This window comes from Anopheles merus, chromosome X, assembly GCF_017562075.2.
Source record: "Anopheles merus strain MAF chromosome X, AmerM5.1, whole genome shotgun sequence".
NCBI lineage: Eukaryota > Metazoa > Arthropoda > Insecta > Diptera > Culicidae > Anopheles > Anopheles merus.
The window spans coordinates 20,171,397-20,192,121 of NC_054081.1; the positions used below are offsets into that span (position 1 = coordinate 20,171,397).

Consider the following 20,725-nt stretch of genomic DNA (forward strand, 5'->3'; position numbering starts at 1 on the left):
CTTTGACCCAAGATAGGTGAATTGTGGGACGACTTCAAAAGTGCGTTCACGTATCTCTACGTCACCCCCGGTCAGATTCTCATAATTTATTGGTAGACCCGCTGATGTTGCCACCATCAGTTTGGTCTTTGCCTCGTTTATCTGCAATCCGAGGTTATCTGCCGCCCGCTCGATCCCTTGGTAGGCTTCTGCTACATAGGAGAGCCGCAGACCAATGATGTCTATATCATCAGCGTATGCTAGGATCTGGGTTGACTTATAGAAGATGGTTCCCGTAGTCTCCTTCCTCGAGTTACGGATGGCCCTCTCTAGCGCCAGGTTGAATAAGAGCCTCGCAAGCCCGTCTCCCTGGCGCAGACTCTTGGAGGTAGCAAAAGTTCCTAAGAGTTTTCCATCCACCCTCACCTGGCAAGTGATGTTGGTCATAGTCATTCTAACTAGCCTTATCAGTTTGGCCGGGATTCCAAAAGAGCACATAGCGTTATACAGTTTTATCCTGGCTATGCTATCATATGCGGCTTTGAAGTCAATGAAGAGATAGTATGTGTCATGTATTCAGCCATCTTCTCCAAGATCTGCCACATGGAGAAGATCTGATCAGTGGTTGATTGATCCTCTTTGAGAATTTCCGACTATCTGTTCGACATGCAGGCGATCCTGAAGGATCAGGGAGAATATTTTGTAGGGTGTATTCAACACCGTAATACCCCTGTAGTTGTTGCAGTCCAACATGTCTCCCTTCTTGTATATGGGGTAGATAAAACAACGTTTGACGTTTAACTGTTCGGCCGCACTTTCGTCGCGCTCCGTGATTTTTCAGTAATTTTCTTGTGTTTTCTGCGTCGCATCGCATTGTTGCCTATTCTACAGACTATTAAACTGCTTCACATCATCGTTGTGTGTTGGCGAATTGTTTAGTTGCACCGCAACAGTGGTTTCCTGCTGTTTTTTCCTGCTCGGCTTAGCAGTGTTGTGCTGTGATTACGCGTGATTTCGCGATGGCGGCTATTTGCTTCTCATGTGGTGAACCGCTAGAGGCCACCGGCTGCGTCATCAGTTGTGCATATTGTGACGCTACGTTCCACCGCAGCTGTTGCAAATTGCCCCCCGAGCTGATTGACGCGGTATTGTCCAATGTCGACCTGCACTGGAGCTGCATTGGCTGCACTAACATTCTTAAAAATCCGCGCTGCCGTTCGGTAAAAGAAATAGGCGCCCAGGTCGGTTTCCAAGCCGCCCTCACCTCAGCTGTAGCAGCTATAGGCAAGCTCGTTGAGCCTATTGTCGCCGAAGTTCGCAGTGGTTTTACCCTCCTTCAAACTGCACCCACGCCTCACATTCGGAATCCTGATCCTCGACCGGCTACTGGTAGAAAGCGGAGGCGCGTAATCGAGGATTCGGCATCTCCTGGTGTAAACAGAATTGTAAACAATCGCGGTAACATCCTTTGTGCCGCGTCATCGCCAAACGCATACACCAATACCACGATTGCCGTCAAGCCGGCACCTACACAACCGCATGAACTGGTGGGTACCGATCCGTTATCATCACCGCTTCAGGCTGCACTTCGTGAACCATTCACAGATAGGATCTGGATCCGCCTATCCCGCTTATCAACAGCCTCACTGTGGAACAAGTGGTCGCTTCTGTAAAGCGTCGCTTAGCCACCGATGACGTTATAGCGTATTGCCTGCTGAGAAGAGGGGTTAGTGTGGACAGCATGAATTGGTTTTCATTCAAAGTGAGAGTCCCGCTATCCTTCGAGATGCGGCACTCACACCATCCACTTGGCCCGTCGGTATCGGTGTACGTGAGTTTTTTCCATCCCGTCAACACGACCACCAAACCTCATCTCCTATAGCCACCCGAAACCGCTTTACAACACGCACACCAGCTACTAGTACTGATCACCGCTACACCACACGCACACCAACAACGACTCACCGTTTAGCAGCACGCACGTCTACTCCACCTGGTCCTGAAACAACATCATCACAACAGTGTCATCCCCCAGTGAATGATACCTTGGAAGCACCCAACTCAACACTTGTATCTGGACCGCCCCAAAACCACCGCGCTTCATCTCCACACCTGCACCAGTCTACAATCGATCGCTTTTTTCTCAACTAGACGAAGTTCCGCTCATTGCACGCAACAAACACGCCAAGCCTCATGCTCTGACAACGCAGCTCAATTGACTTACCGTATACCCGCTTTATCCAACCACCACAATGACAACGCTACCGCTGAGTATTTAAGCTGCTATTATCAAAACGTTAGAGGTTTGCGTACTAAAACAAAAGAATTTCACCTAGCTGTATCGGAGGCTGACTTCGACCTCATCGCCCTCACGGAAACTTGGCTTGATGACAACATTCCATCTGCTCTTCTCTTCAATAACAACTTCTCTGTTTACCGCTGTGATCGCTCTCTCAGCGGCTCTAGCTCTCGCGGTGGTGGTGTTTTGCTAGCCGTTTCTAACGCATACGAGTCGATAGAATTACCTTCCCGTGATCGTTCTCTCGAGTATATTTGTGTGCGCGTCACCTGCAATAACGCACATCTGTACGTCATGGTAGTATACATTCCACCGCAGCTTAGCTCCGAGATATCGACTCTTCGCTCTCTACATGATTGTATCAGCGGCTTCACTTTCACACTGAAGCCTTCGGATCTGCTGTTTGTTATTGGCGATTTCAATCAGCCTAGCATAAGCTGGTCCACAGCTGATCCTTCGTCCTCGCCAGCATACTCATCAAACACGCACTATGAACCAACTGCGCGCTCACTGGCCAACAACACCTTTGTGGATGGATTTAAATTTAACGGATTAGTGCAACTTAATCACATCAATAATTCGCACGGACGCATGCTTGACCTGCTCTACGCTAACAATGCTGCAGCTAAATTGTGTTCGCCTGTCTTTCCAAGTGTTGTTCCGCTTGTACCTCTTGACTCCTACCACCCGACGTTTGACTTCATTATACGTATTAACTCGTTGACCCGACGCAATTCGACGACTCGACAAAAGTCGACGACAACCGCATTTTATCGTTATAACTTTGCTAAAGCTGACTATATGAAACTGAACGACATGATATCAATGTTTAACAATAGCTTTCATTGTTCCAATTTTATTTCACTTGACGAAGCAGTATGTTCATTCTCGTCCTTCATGCTGCAAGCCTTTGTTGTATGCGTCCCAGTTCAGCGTCCTAAACCTAGCCCCCCCTGGGCGGACCGCACACTCAAACGACTCAAACGTGTAAAAAGAGTTGCTTATCGTCACTACCAAACGCGCCGCTGCCAAAGATCTCGCTCGATCTACTTTGACACGCACTCTTTATACTGCAGCTATAACAGGTTTCGATATCGCAGATATTTGAGTAAAATTCAACGTAACCTTTGCAGGTGGCCTGACTCGTTTTGGCGCTTCTACAACAGCAAAACAAAATCCACGCGGCCATGAATGATACCGATACCATTGATGCTGCTCTCGTCAACACTCCGGCTGGCGCAATTAACATGAGCAATCTTTTCATCCACAGTGAGATCGTTTTATCTGCCCTAGCGCAACTAAAGCCTTCCTTCGCTCCTGGACCCGACGGAATTCCTTCTACCGTGCTGAAACGCTGTCAAACGACAGTAGCACCTATCCTTGCAAAATTGTTCAATGCATCGCTAGCCAATGGCTACTTTCCCAAAACAGGGAGGAAATCTTGGATGGTTCCTATTTACAAAAAGGGCGACAGGACAGATGCCATCAACTACCGGGGTATTACATCTTTGTGTGCCATTGCCAAGATGTTCGAACTGGTGATATACAAACATCTGCTACATGCATGCCGCAGCTACCTAAGCCCGTATCAACATGGATTCGTGTCAAAAAAAATCGACTACCACGAACCTGGTTGAATTTGTAACCTTTTGCACTAGTCAAATTGATGCCAGAGCTCAAGTCGATGCAATTTATACAGATCTGAAAGCAGCATTCGACTCTCTTCCGCACGCAATTCTTCTCGCTAAACTCGATAAGCTAGGAGTTCCCAGCTCGCTCGTACAGTGGCTTAAGTTTTACCTAATTAATCGCACATACATCGTGAAAATTGATAAGCACATGTCCAAAGAAATAGTCAGCAGCACGGGTGTGCCACAAGGAAGCAATATTGGCCCGCTTCTCTTCATATTGCTTATCAACGATGTTACCCTCGCTTTACCTCCCGACAGTATCAATCTGTTTGCCGACAGTGTCAATCTGTTTGATTTGATGAATCTCGTTTTCTAATCGTGCACCTCCATTATTGACCAGTTCAGCTGCAATTCCGTCGGTTGCGGGCCTTGTTATTTTTCAGCCGACGGATTGCCTTTTGTGTTTCCTCTTTGCTAGGTGACAGTAGCATGACACTATCTGCTAGTGGCGCTTCTAGCTGTTCGCTAAACTGGTCGTTGAGTAATTCATCAAAGTACTGAGCCCACCGCGAGAGGACCTCTGGCTGGTTACTAACCAGCTGTTGCGACCTCTTTGTTGCGACAGCAGGTTACCTTAGGGACAACGTTGTTTCGGTGACCTGCTATCGCTTGGTAAAACTTTCGTGTCGGTCCGTATGCCTCTCTGGTTTGTTGGAGTTCCCGCATGTTTTGCTCTTCCAAAGCCATTTAGGCGTAGTTCAATGCTGTTCTCAAATTATCAAACATTATTGCCTCTCTGGTATTAAAAATCATGTACAAAATTTTATTCAAAATTGTCTTAAATGCATTCTCTTCTCTGCCCCCTCCAGAAAAAATAAGCGCAACTTGCAACTTCACATCGACCACTTTGATCCGTTACCATCCATATGATCGAAAAAAAGTATATTTTGGTGGTCATAGATACTTTTATTAAGTTCAGAAAAATATATCTGTTGCGAAATTCCGAAAGAATAGGAGAAAAATGTAGAAATTTACTGGGAAGAAAAAAAATCACAAATTTAGTTTTATTCTTTTCTTCTGGTGTTGTGGCGTACAAAGAAATCGAGGACGCGTATTTTGAGGCTATTTATCCCTTTTCTCTCCACCGCCATCGTAACCGTCGTTGCAAAATGGAGTGCACTCCCGCTGCGCAAAGTGACGGAAGGCGTTATGGCGTTCTGAGAATTTTATCATGCCTTCCTTTTCTCTCCAACGGCAAATTTGTCGAGCAGCTTGTCGAGCTGCCCGTCCCTGGCTCCGCATCATTCCCCTCGCCTGAGCGCGATGCCGAAGGTTTGGATGTGTTGGTGCGTCAGACGGCCAATCGCTTCCAGCCATCGTCCGTGCTTTTTCCCTCCATAGCGCCATCTCTTTCTCGCGTGTGGTCAACGCTCGCGAGTTGTTGTGGCGCCTAAAAATGCCGTTAACAAACATTGCGGCGATGAAGTTACATATTCACAAATCAAACCAAAAAAGCGCAATGAGTTTAATCGATGCAATGTAAAAATGGCTACGGAATCACTAGCGCACGATGGAGGGTTTGCTGTGCAACGCGCAGAACCCTAATTCGCTCTAACACGTTCAGCACGGCGCTGATTTTCATCAACATTCCGTTCCGCCGGCATCTAGAACGTAAGCTGATTGTGAAATCGGCATACTGGAAAGTCCACTGGCAGTCCCTGGGGCCTGCCATCGAACTGAACGTGCTAAGCATTAAGCATAACACTAAGCTTTTGCTTTCGTCTGTTGTGGATTAAATAGATATGCTAAGCATCCTGCGCATGGTTGTGAGTGTGCGTGTGTATGCAAAACTGTCGTCAAATGTAATTTCTTCCGGAATGTTATGATCCATCGGTCAAAGAAAGGAAGGTGTTCATGAAAGGCGGAAAGACGAATTGAGGCCCCTGAGGAGGGGGTACTGACACACAGCTGTTGGAAGATTGAACAGTATACTTAAATTGCCAGCGGATGGGGGGGGTGGGGGGTGGTAGCCATGGGACCCCTACGATCATCGGTCACAAGCCCTAAAATTGTTGTCGCCATGGGGGGAGGGGAGGTGCAAATGGTTCTCCAGCCACGGGGCACCAACGACCATCTTTCCGGGGACCCTTGTCGCTAATAATCTGTCCACTTGTAGACAAACGGCATACTACAGACTAGAAATCTTCGGCGGCCGCCTAGTCCGCCTACCGTTAGGTCCACCACTGGTTCATGACGGTGTTTTTTTCTATCGTGGAGGTGCATCCTTCCCCCTGCCTGCAGCGTATGCATCGGGAAGCAGACAATGTGGCAGGAGACAGTGTGGCAGTATGCAAGTTACCCGCTGGATAGGAGCGGTCCCGCGGCACCGCCGTCATTCCTCACATCTGCATGCCCGTCGTGGGTTCTAACCGCGTATGAACCGTCCGCCGTAGCAAGGGCTGACTATCCGGCTACGTGCTACTCAAGACCTGAAAAGGCCGGCATGATCGCGTTGGCTATTACGCCAATAATAATAATAATAAGAAGAAGAACTTAGCATAGCAGTCCACACTCGGGGAAGGTTTTTGTTTTGACTTTGGTGCTGCCGGGTCTACCGCTGTGGCGCGACAAATGCACGGAATGCACTCGACCAAAACATGAACCTACCGATCCGAACCCACTCCAAGGCATTGTCTGTCAATCGGCGTCATGATAACTACTCCAAACCAACAAGCCATCAGATTCTGGACGGACAGGTGCAGCACCATACGCGCACCGTAATAAACAAATCCAAAATCCTCTTTTGTATGGATTCAATTCAAAATGTTGTTTCCACTTGGGTCCGCTAGCTGATTTAGAAATAAATGTGCAACATATCGCACGCACGTTTGCTTAAATCATGTGTCTTTTTAATACCCCCAACAGCAGAGCCGATCGCAAAGATGCCAATGCCAATGGTTGTGTTGTATCTCAGGTAGCGAGATCGAGAATGCGTGGTATTTTGTAGACGCAGCGGATGAAAATGTACGCATCAGAATCAAATAGTTTTGGGGTTTCCAAACACACGCACACACCCGAACACAATAACACGCGCCCTCAAACTCACACACGCGCGCGCGCGCGCGCACACACACACACACACACACACACACACACACACACACACACACACACACACACACACACACACACACACACACACACACACACACACACACACACACACACGCTCGCGCGCGCGCGCACACACACATGCACACACACACACACACATGAACGTATGCGCGCACTCACATGCACGTACGCGCTGGCCAGCGCAGATTTTGGCTGGTCTCCCGCGCTGGACTTCAGCTATTCCTGCGCTGGGTCGAGCAAGTTTAGCGCCATCTGTTGGTGAAATGGACGAACTATTTATGGCGGTGGAGCAAACAAACGGTCAAAAAATTAAAAAAAAATAATGGCGCCCATTTTTTCGTCCGCTTCTTCCTCTCCTCTCCCTCCTTCACCCTGGCTTGCCTTACTTGAGCTTCAGCCCGTGCCTTCCGCCGCCAGCTGATTGGGTGTTGTGGTGTGTGCGTTGATACTTATATGTGCATTGCGGTTATGTATTGTTATTGGTGGGTGTTAGCATTTATTAATTAGTGTGTGACCTTGGGACGATGCGGGAGAAGCTGGATTGGGATTTAAAGTGTTATCGGTGTATTGATGGATTATTTTATTTCGTGCCGCTGCTGATGAGACCATTCGATGCCCCTGCCAATGGAGGGTGAAGAAGCCTATTTAAAACAATTCGTAGGAGAACGTCTAACACTAAACTAATATTTTTTTATTAGAACATGTTTGATGCTTCAATGACCTTCTAAGCATCATGTAGCACGGCGTATAGTGGCAATAATTTTTTTTTTATGTGCAGAAATCTGTCTCGAGTTTTGGGTCTCGACACACACATACACGCACACACACAGCGCGGGGAAAGTGACCGTCCACTCTATCATGTCGCGATCCCCCACCCCACCCGGCGCTAGAGATGAGGATGCGATACAAGAAAGCTGAACCAGCCTTTCTTCCGATAAGGTAGCCGTACTCGCTCGTGCGTGTGCGTGGGTTCGTAGGTGCGTTCTCGCGTGCGCGCGTTCGTAGGTGCGCGCTAGCGTGCGCGCGTTCGTGCATGTGTGCGTGCATGCGTGTGTGTGTGTGCGTACGTGCGGAAACCCCACAACTGCTTCATTCTGATGCGTAAATTTTCATATACTGCGGCAACAGAGTCCGTGCATTTTTGTTCTCGCTACCTGTGAGACAACACAACCATTGGATTGACACCGCCATCTTTGCGATCGGCTCTGCTGTTGGGGGTATTAAAAAGACACACGATCGAAGCAAACGTACATGTGATATGTAGCACATTTCTTTCCAAATCAGCTAGCAGATCCAAGTGGAAACAAAATTTGAATTGAATTCATACAAAAGAGGATTCTGGATTTGTTTATTACGGTGCGCGTATGGTGCTGCACCTGTCCGTCCAGAATCTGGTGGCTTGTTGGCTGGGCAAGCCGGTATCATGACGCCGAGCGACCGGCACTGCCTTGGAATGAGTTCGGCTCGGTAGGCTCATGTCCTTTGGTCGAGGGCATTCCGTGCATTTGTCGCGTCACAGCGGTAGTCCGGCAGCAATAAAGACAAGCCAATCTTTTCTCCGGGTGTGGACTGTTATGCTAAGTTCTTCTTCTTATTATTATTATTATTGTTGGGGTAATAGCCTATGCGATCATGCCGGCCATTTCAGGACTTGAATACCACGTAGCCGGATAGTAAGCCTTTGCTACGGCGGACGGTTCATACGCGGTTAGAACCCATGACGGGCATGCTGTTAAGATGTGCGGAATGATGGCGGTGCCGCGGGACCGCTCCTATCCAGCGGGCAACTTGCATACTGCCACACTGTCTCCTGCCCGATGCATACGCTGCAGGCAGGGGGAAGGATGCTCCTCCACAAAAAAAAAAACACCGTCATGAATCAGCGGCGGATCTAACGGTAGGCGGACTAGGCGGTCGCTGAAGATCTCTAGTCTATAGTATGCCGTATGTCTACAAGTGGACAGAGGCCTCGTAAATAAAACAACAACAACAACAACAACAAGTGGACAGAGTATTAGTGATAAAGGCCCCCGGAAAGATGGTCGTTGGTGCCCCGTGGCTGGAGAACCATTTGCACAGCCCTCCCCCTCCCCCATGCTGGCAACAATTTTAAGGCCTGTGACCGATGATCGTAGGGGTCCCTTGGCCCCCCCCCCCCCCCCCGCGCCGCCTATTTAAGTATACTGTTCAATCTCCCAACAGCTGTGTGCCAGTACCCCCTCCTCCCGGTCATCAGTTACCATTTACATGGACCTCAACTCGTCCTTTCGCCACTGTCATAAACACCTTCCTGTTTGACCGATGGATCATAATATTCCGGAAGAAAACACATTTGGCGAAAGTGCATACACACGCACGTACACACCCATGCGCTGACGGCTCAGCATATCTGTGTAATCTGAACCATACGAAAGCAAAAGCTTAGTGTAACAAAGTTACGCTTAATGCTTTGCACGTTCAGTTCGATGGCAGGCCCCAAAGACTGCCAGTGAACTTTCCAGTATGCTGGTTTTACAATCAGCTTGCGTTCTAGATGCCGGCGGAACGGAATGCTGATGAAAATCAGCGTCGGGCTGAACGTGCTAATGCGAATTAGGGTTCTGCGCGTTGCACAGCAAATGCTCTAGCGTGATCTAGCGATTCCTTGGTCATTTTTACATTGCAGCGTTTGAACTCATTGCACTTTTTAGTTTGATTTGTGAAAATGCAACTAAATTGCCGCAATGTTTGTTAACAGCTTTTTTAAGCGCCACAGCAATTCATGAGCATTGACCACAAGCGAGAATGAGATAGCGCTATGGAAGGAAAAAGCACGGACGACGGCTGACAGCGATTGGCCGTCTGACGCACCAACACATCGATACCTGTCAGAGCGCGCTTAAGCGAGGGGTATGAGGCGGAGCCAGGGACGGGTAGCTCGACTGGCTGCTTGACAAATTTGCCGTTGGAGTGAAAAGGAAGGCATGATAAAATTCTCAGAATGCCATAACGCCTTCCGTCGCTTTGCACAGCGGGGAGCCTTAAACTTCCCTTAAACTGCACCAGTTTAAGGGAATTTAGAAAAATCCCTTTAATATGAAATGTGATGCGGCTTTTTGGTGTGTTTCTTCTTGATTCGCTCGTAAATGATGTTTTCTATAGTTATAGTTGGCCATGTAGCCATTTTATACTTAAATAATATCGATTTTTTTATAAAATAACGTCACTCAAAATTTGCTTTTGTTTTTCATAAAAAAAATCAAATCTACGAATGTAAAATGAGCTCGACGGCATCATCCATTGATAGAAGAAAGTCTAATTTACGAACTCACCAAATCTTAGCGCTTTCAACACACTTGATCACACACAAATCCACAATTTCAGGCGTATCGAGTACTAATCGAGCAGATATGGAAAAACAATTTCGAGCAAATGTCACTTGGGAACATTCTCCCCATCAGAGCGACGCTCACAAGCGTTACCTTTCCCTAACGTTTGTGTTCTGTCTTCCTGTTCGTAACACCTACTACTGTCATTTAGCCATGCGGTTCTATTATGAAATACGACTAGAATTGTGCATATTTTACATTGTCTTTTCCCCAGGTGTTCTAAACAAATTGGTCGCCTCGTAATCCGATCGCCAGATTTTGAACTGCTTAATACAGTCAATCTCGGGATTTAGTCCCGTCGGCCGCGCCCATACAGTTCCCTCTATCGCTACTTCCGTCTCGCTCCACTGTTCTGGCAGGTATTATATAAGAATACGGCTGGTACTTTTTATCCATCTGGCCCATATCGTTCCCCCACCGCTCAACTTATAAACCGACTGCGTCTGCGTTGGAAGTTTGAGTTTTTTCAAGGTATGCACCGTTGGCAGGTTGTGAATCGAAGCACCTTTGCTTGAACCCGATACTCGCAGCGATAACTTCAAAGAGCTGACTTCGTTGTGGGTCGTGTTATCAGTCCACTTAAATCTGACTGGGTGCAATTTACCGTCCATACCCAGCTCGTCTATCAGCTCACGATCAACGAATGTCGCCGATGAACCTTCATCAAGGAACGCAAAAGTCTTTACCGTGCCTTTATCGCCGTGCACTATTATGAGAACATATCGGAAAAGCGTATTAGTGTTAGTGATGAAGTGAGTGTTTACCGAGTGTCTGCATGCTATTGCTCGATCTTGGTGTTTCATCTTCACAGTGAAGTAGTGTATGATGGTTTTCTTGGCAGCCCTCTCTTCGGCAACGTGTCCTCATGAAACATGCACCCCTGTGCGTTCCGAGGCAGGTGCTACACAAGCGATGTTTGTTTACATATGCACGGCGTTCCCGGACCGTGAGTTCACAAAACCTGGCACTGCCAGTCAGTGTGCGGCACGAGTTGTGACAAAGTTCACATGTCCTGATGACGTGAACATTCAAGTGATGGTTGTGCATTGGTGCTTTCCGAGCTGGCTGTGATCGTGATTGTTCAACGTGGAGGCTCTTCTCTAGGCGTCTTTCTGCTGGTAGTTTTGGAACAAGTTCTTTCAGCAGTGTCACATTACAATCGTACTCTTTTAGTCCGGAACCTTTTATTGTTGCACACATTTTGCGCACCGCCTTTCCGAAGATTGCCAGTGACTCTAGCTGGCGGTCAGCCGTCTTTCCACTAAACTGTCCACTTTCAGGTCTGGCCAGCCATATTCCAACCGTAGGATATCTATAACATCCGCTAAACCGTCAGGTTGCAATAGGAGATGATCCACGGACTCCAATGCCGGTCCCTTAAGTGCTCGTTGGAGGCGAATCAGGTTCTCGTCATCGGTAAAAATGCACGCCGGCGTGGATTGGTCATACGCTGTTATGAACAACGGCCATTGCTCTATCGTCCCGGAAAATATAGGAAGCTTCTTGGGGGTGTTTTCCCGCGCCGCTTTTTGGCTTCGCGTCAAAGATGCATCGAAAAATCGAAAGAGATAAACACATACAGCGCGTTTTCTCAAACGACCGTAAACGCTTCAATCGATCAAGAGCTTCGATCGGTTCTTCGGACGTTTCTGCTCGCTTACTCGATCGGTTTAGGCGGAACACGTAGTGTGCGATTGCGATCTCTTTTGAGGGAGCGGAGAGTATAGTCAGACCATGGAGGGGAGTTGTTAGATTTATGGGTGGGACAGCAGGAGGGGAAAGCCGAAATAATATTAGCATTAAAAGTAGTAACCGCATCAATAATCGAAATCGAACGACCAGTTCTTATTCGAAAGCATAGCTGAAAGTTTAGTATAATCATTTTTTTTAAGTTATATCTACGTATATTGGACGATACTGAGTGCGGAGCCTTTTGAATATTTGCAGAGAGAGAGAGAGAGAGAGAGAGAGAGAGAGAGAGAGAGAGAGAGAGAGAGAGAGAGAGAGAGAGAGAGAGGGAGAGGGAGAGAGAGAGAGAGAGAGAGAGAGAATTCTAAGGCTGGATGATAATCATTTGGTTTGAGTAAAGGTGCTTCAGCTGATAGCACCTGAAAGTTCATATCAACTGCGCTCTCATTTACGAAAATTAGGTCTAATTGATGTCCCAGACTATTTTTGATTCCTGAGATTTGACGGAGACTACACTTTGTTATTATGTCGCAAAATACATTATGTTAAGCGTTACTTCATGAGTTTGCATAGCTTGAAACATAATAGTTTTCAATGGGCGCCCAAACAATAGAAGGCAAATTGAAGTCACCTAACAAAAACATTGAATCGTTTCTTTTTAGGTGGTCAACAATAATATATATATAAAAATGTGCACTTACTTACTTACTTATCCGGCACTACAACCGCTTTGCGGTCTTGGCCTGCCTCAGGAGTGTCCGAAACCGCTCACGGTCTCGCGCCTTCGTCTACCAGTCCGTTATCCCGGCCTTAATGGCGGACGCCTCCACGCCATCTTGCCACCTCAATTTGGGCCTTCCACGCCTCCATTGTCCTTGTGGACGGCTCAAAAAGGCTTTACGGGCTGGGTTGTCCGTTTCCATGCGTACACCATGGCCAGCCCACCGGAGCCTGGCGAGCTTTATACGCTGTACGACAGTGAGGTCGCCGTACATCTCGTATAGCTCGTCATTATATCGGCTCCCCCATTGTCCTTCCACACATACGGGGCCAAGTATCCTTCTGAGCATCTTCCTCTCGAACGCGGCTAAGAGGGTTTCGTCAGATTTGGACAGTGTCCATGTCTCAGAGGCGTATGTGAGTACTGGTACTATATAGGTACTATATAGTCCCAGCTTCGTCCGTCGCGACAGGTTCTTTGAGGTGAACTGATTTTTCAGGCTGTAGAATGACCGGTTGGTAGCCAGCATCCTTGCGCGCAACTCAGCTTCCATGCTGTTGTCGTTGCTGACCTTGACCCAAGATAGGTGAATTGTGGGACGACTTCAAAAGTGCGTTCACCTATCTGCACGTCACGCCTACGTAGATTCTGATTATTTGTAGGTGGGCCCGCTGATGTTGCCACCATCAGTTTGGTCTTTGCCTCGTTTATCTGCAATCCGAGGCCCTCTGCCGCCTGCTCGATCCCTTGGTAGGCTTCTGCTACATAGGAGAGCCGCAGACCAATGATGTCTATATCATCAGCGTATGCCAGGATCTGGGTTGACTTATAGAAGATGGTTCCCGTAGTCTCCACCCTCGAGTCACGGATGGCCCTCTCTAGCGCCAGGTTGAATAAGAGACAAGCAAGCCCGTCCCTCTGGCGCAGACCTTTGGTGGTAGCAAAAGGTCCTGAGAGTTTTCCATCCACCCTCACCTGCCATGTGACGTTGGTCATAGTCATTCTAACTAGCCTTATCAGTTTGGCCGGGATTCCAAAAGAGCTCATAGCGTCATACAGTTTTACCCTGGCTATGCTATCATCAGTGGCGGATTTAACGGTAAGCGGACTGAGCGGCCGCGGGGGGCCCCGAGCTTGCGAGGGGCCCAGAGCTCGCGTGAACCTCCCATAAGTTCCTTGGACATAATGCGTTGCTGTGCATAGCACACTTTTTTCATCAAAACGTCTGTTGGGGGCGTGATGTTCGACGTGTCGATGCCACTAGTCAAAATGCGATGCCACTAGTCATTCCAGAGCGAGCGAATTCTACTCACACAATCATAATCAAAACGTTGAGCAAACGTTGCCAGCGAACCTGGTTTGGGTGGTATGACAAAGCAAGACGTTGAGTTACATGTAGTGCAATAATAAATGTGGTTGTGTAGAAGCAATACATGCATGTGATCGAAGTCACACAGTTGGTGCCCAGTTCCTCAGAAAATTTGATTGTGCTTCATAGTTCATGAGTGTCAAACACAATTGGAACCAAAAATCCTTCATTTATTTCATTCGAAATGGGATTTTTTTTTCAAAATATTTTTAACATGTTTTTGAATAATTTAATTTAAGTATTATGATATACTACAAATATTGCAAAAGTAATTGATATAGATATTGTAATTAATTGTAATATAAAGAGTTTTACAATCCTGACGATAATGGAAGATAACGGTAAACGGATGGTTAACGTGGTAGTGTTACAGGGTTTTTTGGGTTGTTTCTCAACGATTTTTCGATGTTTCCTGATTTTTTTTTGATTCGTCTGATATTTTTTATAGTGTTTCCCGATTAAAAAAAAAATACTGGAATGTTTCCAATAAATCCGGTCAACAATTAAAAAATATGAGGGAGGCTAATAATACATCGTGGAAATGATACAACTTATTTTGAGGAATAAAAAATATCGATAGAAACCCTGTATTATTTCGATTCTAGTTGTATCGTTTTTGGCACTTTGTTCAAAATTTCCCAAGAAAAAGTCTGGCTTAAAACCACATCATGAGATTCTTTACAGTTTGTATCTCTGAACAAGTGATCAGTCGACAAGTGGAAGCCAATCTAGAGCCATTAAATTTGATATTGCGTGTGCCAAAAGTATGTGAGTGGCCTGTCGTCAAATATATTTTGTTAGGAGCAGATTTGAATAGCATGTTAGTGATAAACATAGGGAATTTTCGAGTAATTATTAGGTGACGTTATTGTTCAATGCAACGTTATTATTGTTTCTGTATTGCTAAATTACTCACAAATCAAATAACTGTGTTTTTTTTATACATAGAATTCTTGGCGTTCAGAAAGTTTTAAGGGTTATATAACTGTTTATCTACATGAAACATAACTGTCATAATATATATTTTATCTATACTAATGTTTCGCGTAGAAAACCTTCATACAATTTACAGGTGAATATGATTATGGATGGTTTTACTGAAAGCAGTTCGTGTTGTGTTTACTAATGCTAATATCCTTCATTCTTGTTCGTTACAGTACTATTTGTTCTTTGAAAAGTTTTTGTTAGGTGTTGCAAGTGTACGTACACTATATTGAAAAAAAAAACAATATGAAGAGGTATCAGAGTGGAGCTGAAAAGCGAAAGAAAATTAAAAAGGATCAAGAAGTAGTTGAGAGTCAGCGAAATGCACTTCATAAATTTTTAATTGTTGAATCGGGACCAACATTTTCTGGTGAATCGAGAACATCACCTGAAAAGCCTAATACATTTTCAAACGGTAGAGTTGATTGCAACGAAATCAATGAAAAAGCATCGCAGCTACATGATACTGCAGAAAATGACACGGATTGCGCTAGTTGTTCCGTAATTGATTCAGCTATATGCGATGGAAAATCTACACATATAAATAGTAACGAAACTGAGAATGATCCGCTAAATTACTCAGTAACTGATATAGCTCTTTGGCCTTCCAATTTTGGTGATGAATTCATTGAGTACGTCATTCAAAATAAACCCAAAAATGTTGGAGATATAAATCAATCAAAAATACTGTACCATTATAAGGATGGTACATACAATTGAAGTTTAACACTCGATCATTTTCAAAGGAAAAAATCCAATGGCAGTCTCGAAGAAAGAACTTGGCTGATTTATTCTGCAACCACCAATAGCGTGTATTGTTATCCCTGTAAACTTTTTTCGAAATCCGGTTCTAAACTAAAAACAGGTTATAACAATTGGAGGTCGGTTACAAATGTTTTATCAGAACACGAAAGCTCAAAGGACCATTTTTTATCAATGTGCAGTTTGTATCGAAGAACAACGAAACTAGAAAGAATAGATTTAAAGATTGTGCAGGAACGTACTAAGGAAGAAGGATATTGGAGGGAGGTTTTAAAAAGAATAGTTTCAACTGTAAAATTGTTAAGTCGCTTAGGACTAGGCTTTAGGGGGCACGACGAAGGAAAAAATTCTAGCAGAAAAGGAAATTACATAACATGCTTGGAATATTTAAGTGAGTACGATGAATTCCTGAAACATCATTTAGAAAAGTTTGGTAGCCAAGGAAGTGGGAATGTTAATTATCCCTCACATAAAATTTGTGATGAATTCCTGGAAATACTTGGAAATTTTGTTAGGGATGAAATAGTTAAAGAGATTCATTCGGCTATGTATTTCAGCATTATTGTTGATTCCACTCCTGATGTATCTCACATCGATCAAATAACCTTCGTTGTCAGATATGTCTTAGGTTCAGGAAACATTAAAGAACGCTTTCTAGGGTTTATACCAACTCACAAGCATGATTCGTCACATTTGGAGCAAGAGGTCATACAATTTTTAAACAACTTAAACCTTAATGTGCAAAATTGTCGGGGCCAATCTTACGACAATGCCTCAAATATGGCTGGCAGGTATACAGGCTTACAAGCGCGAATAAAACAACACTGCTCTAGTGAAGTTTTCGTACCATGTGCAAACCATTCTTTGAATCTGGTCGGTAATTTCGCTGCCGAAAATTGTAGCGCTGCAGTGCACTATTTTATATTCTTACAAAAATTATACACTTTTTTTTCATCCTCGACAAATCGTTGGACTGTTCTGACACAAAAATTAAAATCACAAGACCATCAAAGGCCTATATTTTTAAAAAGATTAGTTGATACTAGATGGTCTGCCCGGGCTGATGCAGTGTATGCAATCAAAACCGGATATAAAAGCATTAAAGAAGCTCTAAATGAAATACTTACGACCCCAGACGAAAAAAAATCTACAATAGAAGAAGCCACATCTCTCCTTAAAAAAATGACTAGGATCGATTTTTTTCTACTCACTATTATATGGAATAGCATCTTACAGAGAATTAATGCCACAAGCAAATCATTACAATCTATTGATAACGAAATAATGAAAGGAGCAGCTCTTTTGCGATCCCTTCAACAATATATTTCAAACTATAGGAAGAACTTTGAAAGTATTGAAGAAGAGGCTAGACAAAAGTCAGGTTTGTCATTTAATGAAAACTGCGGACAGGTTCGAAAAAGACGGAGAAAAATGTTTGCCGATGATTCGAATGAAAAGGATTACGAATTTACACCAAGAGAAGAATTTAAGGTCAATGTTTTTTTGTTATTTGTGATAACATCATACAGCAAATAACGCAAAGAGCTGAAAAGTATGAAGAGATTTTGGAACCATTCAAAATTTTTTATTATTGGAACATGACACAAATAGAAAAAAAAAAGAATGTATCGAAAAACTTAAACTATTATATTCGTCTGACATCGATACTTGCGTCTTAGAAGAGGAGCTGAATCACTTCGTAATATTTTTAAAAGAAAATCGTAGCAGTGAGAAGGAAACAAAAGATGAACATCAAGACTCAAATGATAATCTTGATATTATGAATTTGTATCGTATATCCAAGGAAATGTCCTGTACATTTCCCAATATAGAAACAATTTTGAAAATTTTGTTGACAGTTCCAATATCTAATGCTTCAGGAGAAAGATCGTTTTCGGCTCTGAAACGTGTAAAAAATTATTTGCGCAATTCAACAGGAGAATCAAAATTAAATAATTTGGCAATATTGTACATTGAGCAAGAATTTTTGGACAAAATCGATACATCTTCAGTGATTGATGAATTTGCTAGAAAAAAGTCTAGAAAAAAAATTATTTGAATTTAGTAGGTCCTAAAAATATATCGATAATCTTAATAAGCTATAAAATCGCAAAGAACTAAAAAAGAACTAACGTTAAATACATGGCTTGTGGAATCTATATGAACAATACAAAAATAGTTGTGTATAACATTATTTTAATGAAATTCAATGAAATTTATTTAAACTTTAAGCATTAATATACAATACAATCTGAACATGAATTGGAACTAAATAACCAAATATGATTAACTTCATCAAATTGTTAGAAAAAAACATTATGTTTATAATAATGGAATTTAATAGGGGCCCCGTTCATTTTTCCGCTTAGGGCCCCTAAAGGTGTAAATCCGCCACTTACTATCATATGCGGCTTTGAAGTCAATGAAGAGATGGTATGTGTCGTGTCTGTATTCAGCCATCTTCTCCAAGATCTGCCGCATGGTGAAGATCTGATCAGTGGTTGATTTTCCGTTTCGGAATCCTCTTTGATAGTTTCCGACTATCTCTTCGACGTGTGGGACAAGGCGATCCTGAAGGATCAGGGAGAATATTTTATAGGCGGTATTCAACACCGTAATACCCCTGTAGTTGTTGCAGTCCAACCTATCTCCCTTCTTGTATATGGGGTAGATGATGCCGAGATTCCAATCACAAGGCATCGATTCGCTATCCCACACCTCAGTAACAATTTGATGAATCTCGTTTTCTAGTCGTGCACCTCCATTCTTGACCAGTTCGGCTGCAATTCTGTCGGTTCCGGGTGCCTTGTTATTTTTCAGCCGACGGATAGCCTTTCGTCTTTCTTCTATGCTAGGTGGCAGTAGCATGTCACCATCTGGTAGTGGCGCTTCTAGCTGTTCGCTAAACTGGTCATTGAGTAGTTCATCAAAGTACTGAGCCCACCGCGAGAGGACCTCTGGCTGGTTACTGACCAGATCTCCATCCTTGTTGCGACAGCAGGTTACCTTAGGTACAACGTTGTTTCGGTGACCTGCTATCGCTTGGTAAAACTTTCGTGTCGGTCCGTACGCCTCTCTGGTTTGCTCGAGTTCCCGCATGTTTTGCTCTTCCAAAGCATGCTTCTTGGAGCGGTGAATTTTTTTCTCTTCGCGTCTGAGCCGTGAATATTTCTCTGCGCATGCCCGCGTTCTATGCCGTTGCTGCATTGCTCGGTATGCAGTATTCTTACGTTCGGTCACTTGTCTGCATTCATCGTCGAACCAGCCAGATTTGGTGTTGCCACGACGTGGTGGGAGTATATTTCTTGCACAGTTTATTATGTTGGTTTTTAGAGCGTTCCACCTCTCGCTCGTAGTTTCATATCTGTTTTTTGGTAGTAGAGACTCGTCTAAAGCGGCTTTGAATTCCTGTTGGACAGTAATGTCCCTTAGAGAGTCCGTGTTGAGCCGAGGCTGCGTGTTTTCTCCACCCCCATTGGCGCGGGGGCGGGCGATTCTACAACGTATCACTAAGCCAACCAAGTAGTGATCGGAATCGATATTGGCTCCTCGATATGTTCTGACATTTAACAGACTCGACTGTCGTCGGCGGCTTATTAACACGTGGTCGATCTGGTTGAAGGATTCGCCATCCGGGTGCGCCCACGTCATTTTGTGGATTTTTTGCGCGCAAATTTGGTACTTCCTACAACCAGATTGTTCGCTGCGGCGAACTGGACCAATCTACTACCATTATCGTTACTGTGCTCATGCAGACTGTGACAGCCAGTGTATTGGCGGTACATTGGCTCCCTACCGACTTTTGCGTTGAAGTCCCCCAGGATGATTTTGAGGTCATGCCTGGCGCACGCATCTACGATTCTAGCGAGGCGGCCGTAAAAAAGGTCCTTCTCCTCTTCCTCTTTATCTTCGGTAGGGGCGTGAACGTTTATGAGGCTTATATTGAAGAATTTGCCTCGCATGCGCAGAGTGCATAGCCTATCATTTATAGCCTTGAAATCCATGATTGCGGGTTTCAACCAGGGACCTACGGCGAAACCCGTTCCGAGCACGCGGTGGCGGTCGTGGCAGCTGTAGTAAATGTCGTAGCAATACTTACCACGCCTGTTCTGCACACCGTTCCCTAGCCACCGAATCTCTTGTAAAGCTACGAGGTCCATGCTCAGTGTGGCTAGGGCGTCATTAAGTTTTTTCAAGGCTCCGGCTTCGCTTAGAGTGCGTACGTTCCATGAGCCCATTTTTAGAGTAGTCCGGGGGCATTGCGTAGGGTCGATATCGTTGAATCCGTTTCGAAAATTTCTTTGGCTTTCTGTAGGTTGCTTCATGGGACTGGGTGACTGGCCTCGCGCCCACGTGACCGTTTTGTTTAGCGTCGGGTTGCCCCCCCGACGTTCAGGCAACCGGTTTCCCGGGATACCCACCCCCCTCCTGGTTCGCCATATGCCACCATCCGCCCAAGGGGTTGGGTCAAGCCCGTGTACCCAAGCTTGGATATGTGGTGACACATGTTATCACTCTGCACGACGAGGACGTGTCGGAATAGGAGTTGGATGGGAGAGCCTGTATTATCCCTCAAAGGGGCTTCGGATCCCATCCCATTACAGAGCAAAAAATGTGCACTATGGGACAGAATTTAACACTGAAACACGATCATTGAACTCGGTCGGCGAAATCCTCGTCTCAAAAGCGTCGCTGACGGCGTTGAAAAACGGTACATGATTAGGAACGGGTCAGAGGACCCAAATTGTGTATATTACACGATAAAAACACAAACCTTTGGAAACATAT

At 45.0% G+C, this 20,725-nt stretch overlaps 1 protein-coding gene across 10 annotated transcripts in view; it reads left to right on the forward strand.

The window, feature by feature from the left end:
- LOC121590121 (ubiquitin carboxyl-terminal hydrolase Usp2) overlaps positions 1–20,725 on the forward strand; it is a 225,342-nt gene that overhangs the window by 144,547 nt on the left and 60,070 nt on the right. The window lies entirely within an intron of this gene.